A 13,648-nucleotide genomic window follows, 5' to 3' on the forward strand; every position below is an offset into this window, starting at 1 on the left:
GGACACCCATGCCGGATTCTTATCGACTAAAACCTCCCATATTTTCTCCACACTCTCCCCGCGGGACCGCCGTTGCGGTATTGCTTCGCGGGGCTGTTAAGTTCTTAGCTGATCACTCTAAACGAGCTGCTACCGCTTTGCGTGGCGTTAATTGCAGTAGTTTCCCTCCTGTCTCCGCTGTACTTCTGCTGCTTTTAGCTGCTGGTGAATCCGTTGCACCATTGCAACTACCGCGTCCCATGCTGTATTTGATTGCACCATGTACCTTATCCGATTTTCCACCGTTAAACGAGTATTTAGCTCTGTTTCAAGTTTTCTCCTTGAGCTTTTAAATCTTGGGCAGGCAAAGAAAATGTGTTCTGCAATTTCGGCTGCACCTTCACACGTAGGACAGTCGGGCGATTCATCTAGACCTAACCTATAGAGGTAACTCCTATATCCACCGTGCCCGGTTAAGAATTAAGTAGGATCGTAACTCGTCTCACCGTAGTTCCGCGTAGTCCACATTCTTATATCTGGGATAACCTTGTGTGCCCACCGGCCATTCTCCGCCTGGTCACATGCTGTTTGCTATGCATCCAATGACCGCATACGTTCACTTTGCTTGTTTAGGCTCGCTTCCTAATTTTCATACAGACGACTTGCCTCATCGATTTGAATATCTACCGGGATCATCCCCGCAATCACGCATGCCGCCTCATAAGATGTTGTTCGGTAGGCGCAACATGTTCGGAGAGCCCTTAATCGATATGCAGCTTGAAGCTGTCTGCGATTTTCTCCGATTTTTATCGCCGACGCCCACACTGGTGCCGCGTATAAAAGAAAGAAAAGAGCTGACGACTCGCGATAAGAGTAATCGTCGACTGTGCTTCGGGCCGCCTACATTTGGAAGCATCCTTGCCAGTGTTGAGCTGATAGTCCCCGCTTTCTGCTCAGTGAGCTTTAAGTGGAGTTTAAAGCTCAGCTTGGAGTCGAAAATTATTCCCAGATATTTCAGCGATGGCTGAGAGCTAACAACATGCGCCCTAATGCAAATTTCAACAGTTTTCTGTTTCCGCCGCTTTGTAAAGAGCACCAAATCCATCTTGTGTTCGGCAAGCTCCAGCCCGTGGTCTTTAAGCTAAGACTTTATCGTCCATATAGTCTCGTTCGTATATATCTGTGCTTCGTCGGGGTGATTGGATGTTATGACCACTCCAACGTCATCCGCGAATCCGACGACAACGGGGCTTGTTTAGCTACTGGAAGCTTTAAAACGCCATTATACATTAAGTTCCATAGCAGAGGGCCCAGAACAGACCCCTGCGGAACTCTTGCCGTTATTACATACATCTTCGATCCTTCGTCCGTATCATAAAGTAGCTTCTGCTGTCGGAAATAATCGAAGATTATATTTAATATATATTTTGGTGTTTGTGCCGCGAGCGCTTCGATGATATGCTCCCATCTGGTAGAATTGAACGCGTTCTTGATGTCAAGAGTCGCCAGTGCGCAGTATTTTCCTTCGTCATAGGCTTTTCTGGTTAGTTCAAAAACCAGTTTGGTAACATCAACCACTGACCGAGCCTTCCGGAAGCCAAACCCCCTATTCGATAAATAACCGCCATTATCAATTAATGGAGATAGCCGGTTATAGATTATCCGCTGTCTGTCTGTCTGTCCGTCTATATCTCTGTCTGTCTGTCTGTCACACACACTTTTTTCAGAAACTGCTATACCGATTGACACGAAATTTAGTGAGAAGGTGGGAACTGTGAACGCCCAGACATGCAGTGAGTGATATTCTTCTACGTTGAGATTAAGGGGGTCCCCATACATGCAAAAGAGGGTTGTAAATTTTTTTTTCACCGAATATAGTCATGTTGGGTATCAAATGAAAGGTATCGATTAGTATTGCCGGTCTTAGTTTTGACATTTATTAGGAAGGCAGGGAGTGGGGGGTGGAAAGCGATGATTTCTTTAATAGACCCATTCTCAGAAACAACCCAACCAATGAAAAAAATTATGAAGCTGGCTCTATATGGTATCCAGTAAAATTCCACTTAAGTTTATCTTAGAGTTATAAAAGTTAGGAGGAGCATGAAATACAATATAAAGCACGTTATCCCCAAATTTGATCAAAATCATATTATTACTAACAAAGTTATAGTAGTTCACAGTTGACTTTACTATGGAAATTTACTGCAACTAAATATCAATATCACATTAAAGTGAGTGGTCTGATATGTTAAATGCATATACAGGGTGCGGCAGCATAACTTCCTTTTTTAAAATGCGCACCACTCAGTTAGTTGATGTTATAGCGGAGCGCTAGTGGTCTCGTTCAAGAGGGGATACTGTAAAGTTTTGTCCCGACACGGTTCAGTCGCCATCATGCGTTGGAATAGTGAGGAGCGTGCCTTTGCCGTTGAGGATTACTTTCCGTTCGGTTCGTGCAACACAGCGTGCATTTCGGAATTGCTTTAATTTAGCCCCGTTGACTCCCGTCCCAGACCGCAAATCAATTGTTACATGGGTCACTACATTCAGACAAACTGCAAGTGCGACAAAAGGAAGAACTGGAGTCCCTCGGCCGGTTAGATCACCTGAGAACATTGAAGCAGTGAGAGCGTCAATGTTGCGATCGCCACGGCGTTCTGCGCGCAAACACGCATCTGCCCTTGGACTATCCGATCGTTCTGTGAGAAGAATTCTTCGTGATGATCTTCATTTTCATTCCTATAAGATGGCGATAGTGCAGGAACTTTCAGAATGACTTCAATTCTCGGATGAACGCATGTGAGCTTCTTCTTGATGCCGTTCCCGAGGGTGCTATTGTTTTTATTTTTAAATCCCGTGTCCCCGTGAACTGTCCAAGAACCCTACAAGATTTGAAGACCAACATCCAAGAAGAAATTGCCAACATAACACCCGCTTTGCTAACAAGAGTCATGACAAACGCCAGAAATCGGTTTACGCAATTTATGGAGAATGGGGGACGTCACCTAACAGATTTGATCTTCAAAACAATGTAAATAAAAACTTTAGATATGTACCTACATTATAAAAAATAAATAAATATTTTCCGATGCATACAATAGTTTTTATTGAGTTTTGAAAAAATTTTGAATTTTTGAAAACAATTATTATTATTACCTAATTGATACAGTATGATTTAAAACTCAATTTAAGCTTGCTTACATTCGATTCGTTATTTAAGTTTCTTTTTCCACGAAAAATTTCTTCAAAATGTTTTTTTGTTTGCCTTGTGCGTTGCCTGACGGGAATGACCGGCAAGCCGCTGACAGATGGTGGGCTAGATCGCCCAAAGTAAGGATGCCCTAACTTGAAAGAAAAAATGGCGAGCTGCGAAGGCACTCGAAGATCTTAAAAATCGAATGTTAATAATGATAGAGTAAAATGGAAAGCTTACGGAGCAGCTAATTACTGGGGAAGTGGCCCTGTCGTTTCCAAAGGTAGCCAGGAAAAAAGTGTAGCTTTCTTCGAATACTTCTGCAGCTATGGAGGAGCCGGTTGTTTTGAGGGCGAGCAAATTTTCGGCAGCGAATCTGTCGGCATGGAGGACATAGAACACCACCAAGCTAACAGTACGAGGGGCAGTGACAACTGTGGCAGTCGAAATGTCCCAGACGAGGGTGCTAACCAGGCTGGTTGCGGTAGTGACAAGCGCGACAGTGATAGTCCTGAAGAGGGAAAACTGGGTGAGTATTTGCTTTATGTATAAAAAAAATTAAAAAAGAAAAACAAAAATGAAGAAAAATTGGCAACTGATGGAAACTGTAGGACTGAAAATTAAAAAATGGTCCCATTAGGGCCACAAGTAGGACCCGAAATAAAGAAAAGAGGGAAAGGGTGCCCCCATTAATGTATATGATTTTGGTGGTAGAGATTTAGCCACTCTACTTAATGGGAGCGCGGGGCTCTTGAATTTTATTATCAAAAAGACGAGGGCTGAGAGAGTCTAAATCAAATTTAAAAAATAGCGGAGGGAGGTCCTCGCGCAAGTGAAGGCTTCTCACTTCACCTACACTCCAAAGGAAGAGAAGGTGCAAATCTTCCTTCTGAAAGGCTTGAATGCAGAGGAAGAGCCCGATGAGGTGTTCAAAATGCTCCGAGAGATGGAAACTGAAGTCAAGTTCCTCTCAGTGTCACGTTTTTATACGAAGAGATCCGTTTTGGAAAAACGAATTCAGAGCCGGGAAACGATCTGATCAGGATCAGGTCGCTTAAATGCTAAACAATTCTTCACGTTCTGAGCCCCTGCTGAAGGCTAACTGAAGCAGGGGGTAAGGGAAAGAACTCCTGCGTCCACTGTGGAAGCGGAGGGCATTCGGCTTAGTACCGTGGATGTCCTACATACCGCCATGTTAAGACAACAAGGCCGCAGGCGCCGGGATCGGCCCAAAGGACGAAGGTGGCATCAGAGTTGAACGATACCGTTCTTTCGGCACCAATTGTTCCGGGATCCCGTTTGCGGAAGTAATTCGACAATGGGGTGCTAAGAAGCCCCAACAAGATGCAAGAGGTGGGATGAACACCATCCTCAATAAAATATTAACCATGTGTGAAAACATGCAATACAATAGTCCCGCTGGATGGTCTCCGGATCATCGCGATTAATGTGAATTCCATCCAAGGAATTCACCAAGTTGCGGAGCTCCTTAATTTCACTGCCAGGCAACAGTCTGATATTGTCTTGATTTCAGAAACCCACCTCACTTCGAGACATTCGATTACATTCAAGGATTTTGAATTCGTGAGGAATGAATGACGAAATTGTGATGGGTAAGGTGGTACTGGAATACTTGGGTGAGTCGCCATTCTCGCTTCCCGGATTTTGATAGGCCTGAATTTCAAACGTTTGAATCTATGGAAGTCTCTTTTATTCTGTTTCCTCTGCCTAGAGAAGTGCATTTATACATTCTCTTAGTCTATGCAGTGAGAAACAATCGAGCCAAGTTCAAGGAGGAATTCCATTCTCTACTGACGATACCCCAATTGAACAGGCTGCATAATTATTATATTATAGCTGGCGATCTGAATGTTAGACGTACCTCGTGGCTAAACGCCACAAACAATCCTAGAGAAGTATTCCTCAAATCTTGGATAGAGTAATACCAGATAGAGTATAAATACGGATTATACGGGTCAGATAGTCCAAACTGGCCCAGGGCAAATTCATATCTGGATTTGCGCATTGCTGACGCGCGCCTGAACTTTAATTTTAGGAATCCTTGACAGAAACTACAGACTCTTCCTTACGATAGCGGCCATAATGCTATCCTTATTGAGGTTCTATTTGATGGACGAAGAATTCGCCTTCTGCCGATAGATAGCGGCGCCCACAGGCTGAACTTTAAATAAAAAGATTGGAAGAAATTCCAAGAGAAGCTTGAGTAACTAGGAAATACTTCAGCATCTTTTCAAGATGGAGAACTTGACACTGGATACAGTTGAACAAGTCGTCCCTAGGATTAAACCTCGCAATAATATGGAAACCCATAAAACGGCTCAAAAAGTAGGAAGTCTTCTTCTCACTTGCGTCAACAAAATCTATTGAAGATATGGGGAGTATCATCATCCCATATTGGTTGAGTTCAAATCACTCCTTAAGATCACGTGGGATCTTATCCGCCAATATTACATAAATGAAAGCGATTCAGATGACGAGGAGGCAGATCCTGCCTGAGATGGAGCGATGGCGTAGGTCAGGACGCCAGACAGCTTTTAGGGATATCGAATTGGTGGGCCTCGGCGCAAAACCGGGATGTTAGGGGTTCCTTATTAAGGCAGCCCTAGACCGGATACCGGTTGTTGCGCCGTTGATGATGATGATGATTCAGATGCCATATTTACAAAGACAAATATGTTATTCCTGGAGAAGTCATGAGTAACTGTGTCAAGAATCAAAGTCAGTGGTGGGGAGATACAGTACCCTCATTGACTTAGATATAGGCACGAATAGTGTAACTGTTGATGCGCAAGGCAATTACATCTTGATAAATGATGCTCTGAAACTCGAACTTATAGGGGAGCATTTTAAATCGGCGCATCGGCCCAGAACGGACTTAGAGCCAACGTGACTTTCGGAAATTATAGAACGAAATGTCCACAGTTTCAAATATAACCTGAACGGCAATATAGTTCTCCAGTTTAGCTCTGCGTTGCAGGCTAACCTCATACCGAGATGCTTGATTACTTTATCTCGTGTGTGGAGTTAACTTCCATATTTAGAAGGCTAAACAATAAGAAATCATCCGGTATGGATGGCATTCCCAACGTGGTACTCAGCCATAGCCAGTTTGTTCAATAATTTATTGAACAATTCCTTCTTTCCAGGACAATGGAAGAAAGTCCGAGTGTTCCCGCTCTTAAAGAGAGGGAAGTAGTCATCCAGTCCAAAGAGCTACCGCCCAATCAGTATTTGAGGTTTTGGTATTGAAGGCCTTAAACGGACATATCAAGAGGAAGGAATTATTGTCAAACGGGCAATCCGGATTTTGATCTGGACATTCGGCAATACTTGTAATAACGAAGGCAACGTCTGATATTTGCTGGCGGATTAACAATGATGAGTGCGCTTGCCTTATAGACGTGGAGAAGGCCTCCGATACCGTCTGGTTGAATGGCCTAATCTCCAGGCTCTTGAAGAACGAATTGCTCAATCACCTCGTAGCAATGATGTGTGGCATGCTGTGTGGCAAATGCTTTGTCATCACAGATGGAAATTTCGTTACTAATAGAGAATTTCATGTTATGAATGGATGGCAGCAAGGAACAGTGACTGCGCCTACACTTTTTGGAATATTCGCCTGCGAATTATTAATTGAGTTCAATACATCTCCGAAAAGATCGTCGATTGCATTCGCCGAAGATTTGATAGCCTTCGCGGCACATAAGAAGGTAACTGAGGTGCAAGTTGAACGTCAGAAGATATTCAATGACATTAAGCTCTGCACGAACAGCTGGCGGATGAAAATCAATGCGGAAAAGTGTGAAATGATTCTGTTTCGACATTCCTTGGTGTACGCCAGTAGGAACTTGAAAAGGAGAGATTTCCACAGTCCCGCGAACGAAGATGGTTCTGAGTGCATCTATCATAGGAAGTACGTGAAATATCTGGGTATGCGTCTTAACGATCGTCCTCAATTTAACGAGTACGTTAAAGTTGCGCTAGAAAGCGCTTGCAAGCCATTCATCTCTTCGAAACCTCTTTCATACTCCACATCTTAGCCGAAAGGTTAAAATCATTTGTTGTCTTACTCTGGTTAGACCAGCCACCTACGGGTGTCCTATTTGGTGGTAAGTGCTAGCCAGATGGAAAAAATAAAGATCTTTGAAAGGAAATGTCTGCGAACTTGCACGGGGCTTAGCAAGATTGCTTCGTCAAATTACGATCATTGTGTAACTAATGAGATCATGTATGCTGCTGTGTCGAGAGTCGACACAGTTATCGTTAAATTGATTCGGAATCATATAGTGCGATCCGCTTCGCATGGTGAGAACCCATGGGTTTCGCAGCCGTTCCACCCAAATGACGGAATATTTCGAGGAAACTCGCACGAGAGGCTTCATTCCCCGCGAACCTTTCATGTATCTGGATAGGAACGGTTTAGTCCTTGATTTTACCAGTGACCCGGTTATGTATCATATATATAGACGAGTCACCGACAAAAAGATAGAATATCCCCGGAATTTGACTGCGGAGGTTCCGGGATTCGCTCTGAAGATACTCCAGAGCGAGGATAATTGATGTTAAGCGGAATGAAAAGGCGAAATCCTGGAACTGGTGGCTTCGGGATGCTGACTGGAGGCGGCCGTGCTCAGTTCTGTCATTTGTTTCATGGTGAGACTATGTAAATAATATAAATATTGTACGGGTGTTGAGATATTAGATATTTTATTATAGGCAGAATTAGGTTAGGGTATTTCTTTTACTATTTTTGTTCGTCAAGAAGGCACAGCTAACCTTGTCGGGTTTTTGGCTATTTCCCGACAACTTACATATTCTTTTACAATTTAATGTATTTTGTTATATTAATTATAGTTTGTTATTTATTAGCAAAAAACTGTGTCCACAGCGGCCATAGTGTTTATTGTATTTTTTCTTATTAAATTAAAAGATTATTTTTCATTCACGTTCCTCAATCTGCGTTACTACTGTTCGATATTTGTTCTAAATAAAAATTATTTTTGAAGATGCAAAAATGATATTGTTTTTGAATAATCCGGTGACCATATTTCCGGTCAAAATCCATAATGTATCGACTCATATAAGAGTTAACTGGGTCTCATCTCTTTGCTTAACATTAACTGATATGAATTGATGTTGTTTCCTTTCATTCCCAAAGGTTCTCAAATCTATTCGTCAATGAATGCTTTTTAGAATCATTAATCTTTGTTTCTACTCAGATTACTAAAACACTAGACAAAGTCATCCCTCCTTACATACTCACCACTATTTGCTCTTTGGCAAGAGCTAGGTAAAACCCTTAAACGTGTTCTTTTGATCAGTATTTTGGAGTGTAGTTCTGAAATGAGGGTCATATATGCATTTTGCTCTAAAGCCAGAAAATCATAAAGAAATCTTCTGATGCAACAGAAAAACATCTAAACCTGAATGTAGGCAGTAGCACTTAAGCCGATGAGAACGTGTTAAAAAAAATCAAATTTGGTACTTTGAGAAGATGAGATGCTTTTAGTATTACATTGCTTTCACGCATCTGAGTCATTAGTTATGCTCTGTGACCTGTGAACTTGAAAGTAGGTCAGAATCAGGATTCTTTTTCAAACATAAGCGCCAAAGTAATGTGTGCGTTATGTGAATGCATTAGCGAACGAGTGTAATCATCATAAATGTACACTGAGTGAGTTTAAAAGATGCACATGGCATCTTATAATTCAAAAACTATCACACAAATAGTTTAGGGAAAGCTCCAAGAGCGGAGATCTTTAATTAATTGAATGCATTACTCAACTCTTTTCCTGAAGGTCCTTTCTCTGAAGTTTGGTTTATAATTTGTTTATACGTTATTCTATAGCTTGAAAATAGTGGTTTTTCAATAAAGAGAGGTCCTATTGAAATATTTTATGTATCTTTACGTGACGCTCTTGCATTAGAGATTGAATATTTTTAAATTAAAATATGGAGCCCCAGCTGAAACCAAAGGGTGGTTTCACCGAACAACCAGACGCACGGCTTCCTCAACTCGACTGGCGTAAGTCAAAGTGATAATGATGTTAGCTTCGCTCGAGGGCTTCGAAGGGGCCCCACAAGGTGGCTGCAGCGGCTTCGAGATCCCTGGGCACGTCAACCGCGGTTTTCGCATGGTTGGCGGGTGGTGGCGGCTTTAGCTTTGAGATTACCTCCTTAAGTAGACGCAATAGACCGGTAACTTTGAGTCTCGACCTGATGTCGAGAACAAGTTCGCTGGGGAGTCTCAGGCTCTCCATTGGCTGTTCGGAGGCTAAGTAAAACGAGTGACAGAACCTTTGCGACCAAGAAGGGTCGTCTTGGGCCATTATAGCGGCCTTTAGCGTCCTGTACCACCTTTCGAGCATTCTATTGAATTGCGAGGATACGCGGTTGTCCGGTGGCGCTTAGAGCCGAGTAGTTTCCCCAAATTGCATTCACTGGTAGATGATTATAACTGCCGACACATCAAACCGTGCAATACATACTCGACAGAGGGCGTCTGCACAAGTTTGTACAGTATTGTTTTTCAGAGGTATTGCCTCAGGCCACCGCGTGATTCTATCGATTATTGTGGGGCAATATCTGAAAAGGTGCGACTCTTGCATAACGAGATGGATAGTGTGGTAACGCTTGGTGGACCGAGAGAACACTCCTACCTCTTTCCTCACATGCTTTGTAGTTTTGCGCTTCTGGCATGCGATGAACTACTACGCACGGATTTTTGAACTCGCACAACAGTACGCCGTCGGACTACCAACTAAACACCTCCTCGATATCAGAGAACTAGCATAAAACTTTTGACATGTTGGTTCGTACCAGCCCTCCTGCTCTCCGCAAAGGTTATGTCAGGGATGCTTCGTTCGTTAGCGAGACACCGGAACGTTGGCGCGGATCCGGTGTTTAAAACTATGAGTTGTCACCGCGATTTTCAGAATTCGTTTCCCTCTGGATGCTGAGGGCATTCAAATCACTCCCCCCTTTCCCAGGATTCACCCTTCCGCTCCCAAAACGGCGTCTTCCAGAGCATCGGATTTGCGTCGAAAGCCCTAGCTTCATCTTATTCGGTGTTAGATAAAGGCTACAAAACTTTATCTCTAAAAATCAAAGTTGGGCGCCGCCCCAAACCCAAATAATATTGGCACCCGATAAGTCAAGACGCCATGAAGCCTGATCCATGATCGGGTACTGTTCCCTCATTTGTGACTTGCGCTACATGTTTTTTTGGGAGTAGAGTAGGAGAATGCGGTTATGCTTTATACGGCTCCTACAACGGTATACAACGGACCACCAAATGAACGGCTCCTCGTCGCCAGAGTACTACTCTGGAACGAGAGGGAATAGGAAAAAAGGAACTATTAGTTCAAGGAATCCTCTGTAATCCGGTCCCTCTACCGGTCGGGCTATATCTCCTTTATCGCGTGACGAACCTGAATGTAATGCGCAATACGGCTCCGCCTGCTATCATCTTTCGCATCTCCCCAACAATATTATCCGGAGAAGGCTACCTTCTGTATAATAAAACTGTTGGATCCCATCCCAATTTCAAGAAAAAAAGGTGTGATCGACGTTGTCCCCATTACAAAACATACAGTCAGTAGATTGTGCTTTCCCAATCTTGTGCAGTTAAGACTGAAAATTTCCGTGCCCACTCAGGAGCTGGGTAAGGAAATAGTCAGTCTCACCAAGCTTTCGATTCAGACACGCATATAACTCGCCAATGAGCCGCAAAGGGCAGATGGGCTTGTCTCGTTTTGCCAAAAGAGTTGTCACTCATTTAGAATACGTTGATTTTTCTCATGAACAACTACCTCCCTTGCACTTGTAACTGGCTTCACGTTCCTTTGCAAGAAAGGCAATGCAGATCACTCCCGTGATCACGTCTCTGTACTTGCGCAGGGTGCTTACTGTTTACCGTATAACAGACTGCGCTGCACTTCGAAGGTCAATCCTAGATACATAATCATTGGTTTTATCAATTCGTTGATTGGTATGGGGGCACAAGGTGGGGATTCTTTGTTTAGCCAGGATGACTACTACCGTTTTTTTTCAGCGCAAGACTGAAACCATGAATAGTCGTCCTTCCACTTACCCATCGTATCAATATGCCAAGTCTGTTTTGCGCACGTTTAACAGTGCGTTTGGCAACAAGTTCCGGGTGCATGTTAATTTTTAAGATGGTGATCATGTTAGCTGCGTATCAAGTTCAGCGACGGTCGCTACAGAGAACGCATTCCTTTCACTACAGCCCGTTACCAACCTGCGCCATGCTGTCCTTCTATCAGATCCCTAATAGATTGTAGAGGTTTGCCCATAGTCTAAGCTTTTGTAACGCTTGGTGGGGGCTATCCCTATTAGCACGACCGGGAGCCCCAATGCTACACACAGGAACAGCCATAGAGATACGTAGACGGAATCACCTACACTTCTTACATCAATATTTTGCCAGGTAAGTCTCCGAGCCACGACTTGGTAATTGAAGGAAACCTACAACGCTAATCAAGAATAAGCCTGGAGAAACGTTTGTACAATCAGAGGTTCTTAAATGAAACATGGGCTTAAGTACCATATTTATTAACGGGATTCCCAACATGGCGATGATATATCCATACCACATATAATGTAAAAATTACAGAATGGGATCAGGAAAATGGTAGGTTATCACCAAGAAAGGCTAAAAGCACAGAAATCGAGATGAAAGTTATGTTAACGGACGAACTAACAGTATTCTAAAATCCAAGAAGGCTTTTGACAGAATAACAAAAATAAGTGAATGACATAGCCGCGGTCATTCCCAAAAAAAGTATCCATAAGCTCAGTACGTGCAAACGCGCCATTCACGTAATCCTATTAGGAAAGTGTGAACACTGAAGATTATGCATCAACTACAGGATGTTCAATAAGAAAATATTAGGAGACAGGAGTTCGATAGGCTACCAGACGTCGGAATATATTGCAAGCTGGATTCTTTCGTACTCCAATAGGAAACTCGCTGACCAAATATACATAGTAGTTCTAAAAAGTCCTTTTTTGGCTATACATATTTATTTATTTAAGAGATTCATACGAGTGCTGTTTAAGAGGTTGTTCCCAGACGGTCAGTCAAGTCTAAGTACGACAGTGATGAACAACACATCAGTTAGACGAGTATCTTTCATAGTTATTAACATCACTTTATACAGAATATTCTATCACCTTATGTGTTACTGGGCTCAGCAATCCTCTTGTGTTAGGTTGTTGCACATGCAATGGCCGATTTGACAATCAAGTGAAGTGAGTTGCGATTTGCCTGTATCAAACCACCACCAGTTGGCGCTGTTGGTGTCGGATAATGAACTATAAATACTCCTACATTTAATCAAGGAGTCATTTCAGTTTTGAGGAAGAAAAGGAAAAAAGGATGGAATAGAGCCAAGCACGTATACTTTTTCTATATGCGTTCAAACTCGGTCATAAAGCAGCGGAGGCGACCAGGAACATTAGCAGCGCATTTGGATTGGTTCGAAAAATTCCGGTCAGGCGACGTAAACCTTCAAGGTGAGCCACGTGGACATCCAGGACCATCGATTGAGAACGATGAGCTGCGTTTGCTAGTCGAATCCGTGAGAGACATTACAGAGAAACTATTCGACAATTTCCCGCACTTGTTGTAAGGAAAGGTGAAAAAGCTCGACGAATGGGTTCCGCATGCCCTTACGGAGGAAAACATGGCGCTTCGAATGGAAATTTGCAGTTCTTTACTCTTCCGCAATAGAAGGGATCTCTTTTTGCACAGAATAGTGACATGTGATGAAAAGTGCATATTATACGACGATCGTCGCCGATCAGCACAATGGCTAGATGCTGATGAGCCACCGAAGCATATGCCGAAATCGAGCCTCCATCCGAAGAAGGTAATGGTAACTGTTGGTGGTCAACAGCTGGAGTTATCCACTATTCTTTCTTAGCACCTGGAAAAACGATGAATGCACTGAAATACTGTGCCCAACTCGAGGAAATGCACCAAAAATTGGGTATTCAACGGCCGAGATTGGTCAACAGAGATGATGTGATACTTCTTTACGACAATGCACGACCTCATGTTTTCAAAACAACGGTTCAAAAATTGAACGAATTGCAATATGAGACTCTGCCTTATCCTCCATATTCGCCAACCGACTACCACTTTTTTAAGCATTTGTATCATTTTTTGGCGGAAAAATAATTTAGGAACGAAGAGGCTGTCAAAATTGCCTTCGACGAAATTATCAACACCCGACAGAAGGATTTCTACGAAACTGGCATACATGCTCTTGAATCTCGCTGGGAGAAGTGTTTTGAATCGACTGGCACCTATTTTCATTAAATAAATAAATTTTTGTAAACTTTACAGTCATTTAAAAATTTAGTACCAACACGGCCATTTGATTTGCAACATATGTACATACACCAGACTAATGACATTCATTAATCACT

The sequence above is a fragment of the Hermetia illucens genome, chromosome 1, assembly GCF_905115235.1.
Source record: "Hermetia illucens chromosome 1, iHerIll2.2.curated.20191125, whole genome shotgun sequence".
Lineage (NCBI taxonomy): Eukaryota > Metazoa > Arthropoda > Insecta > Diptera > Stratiomyidae > Hermetia > Hermetia illucens.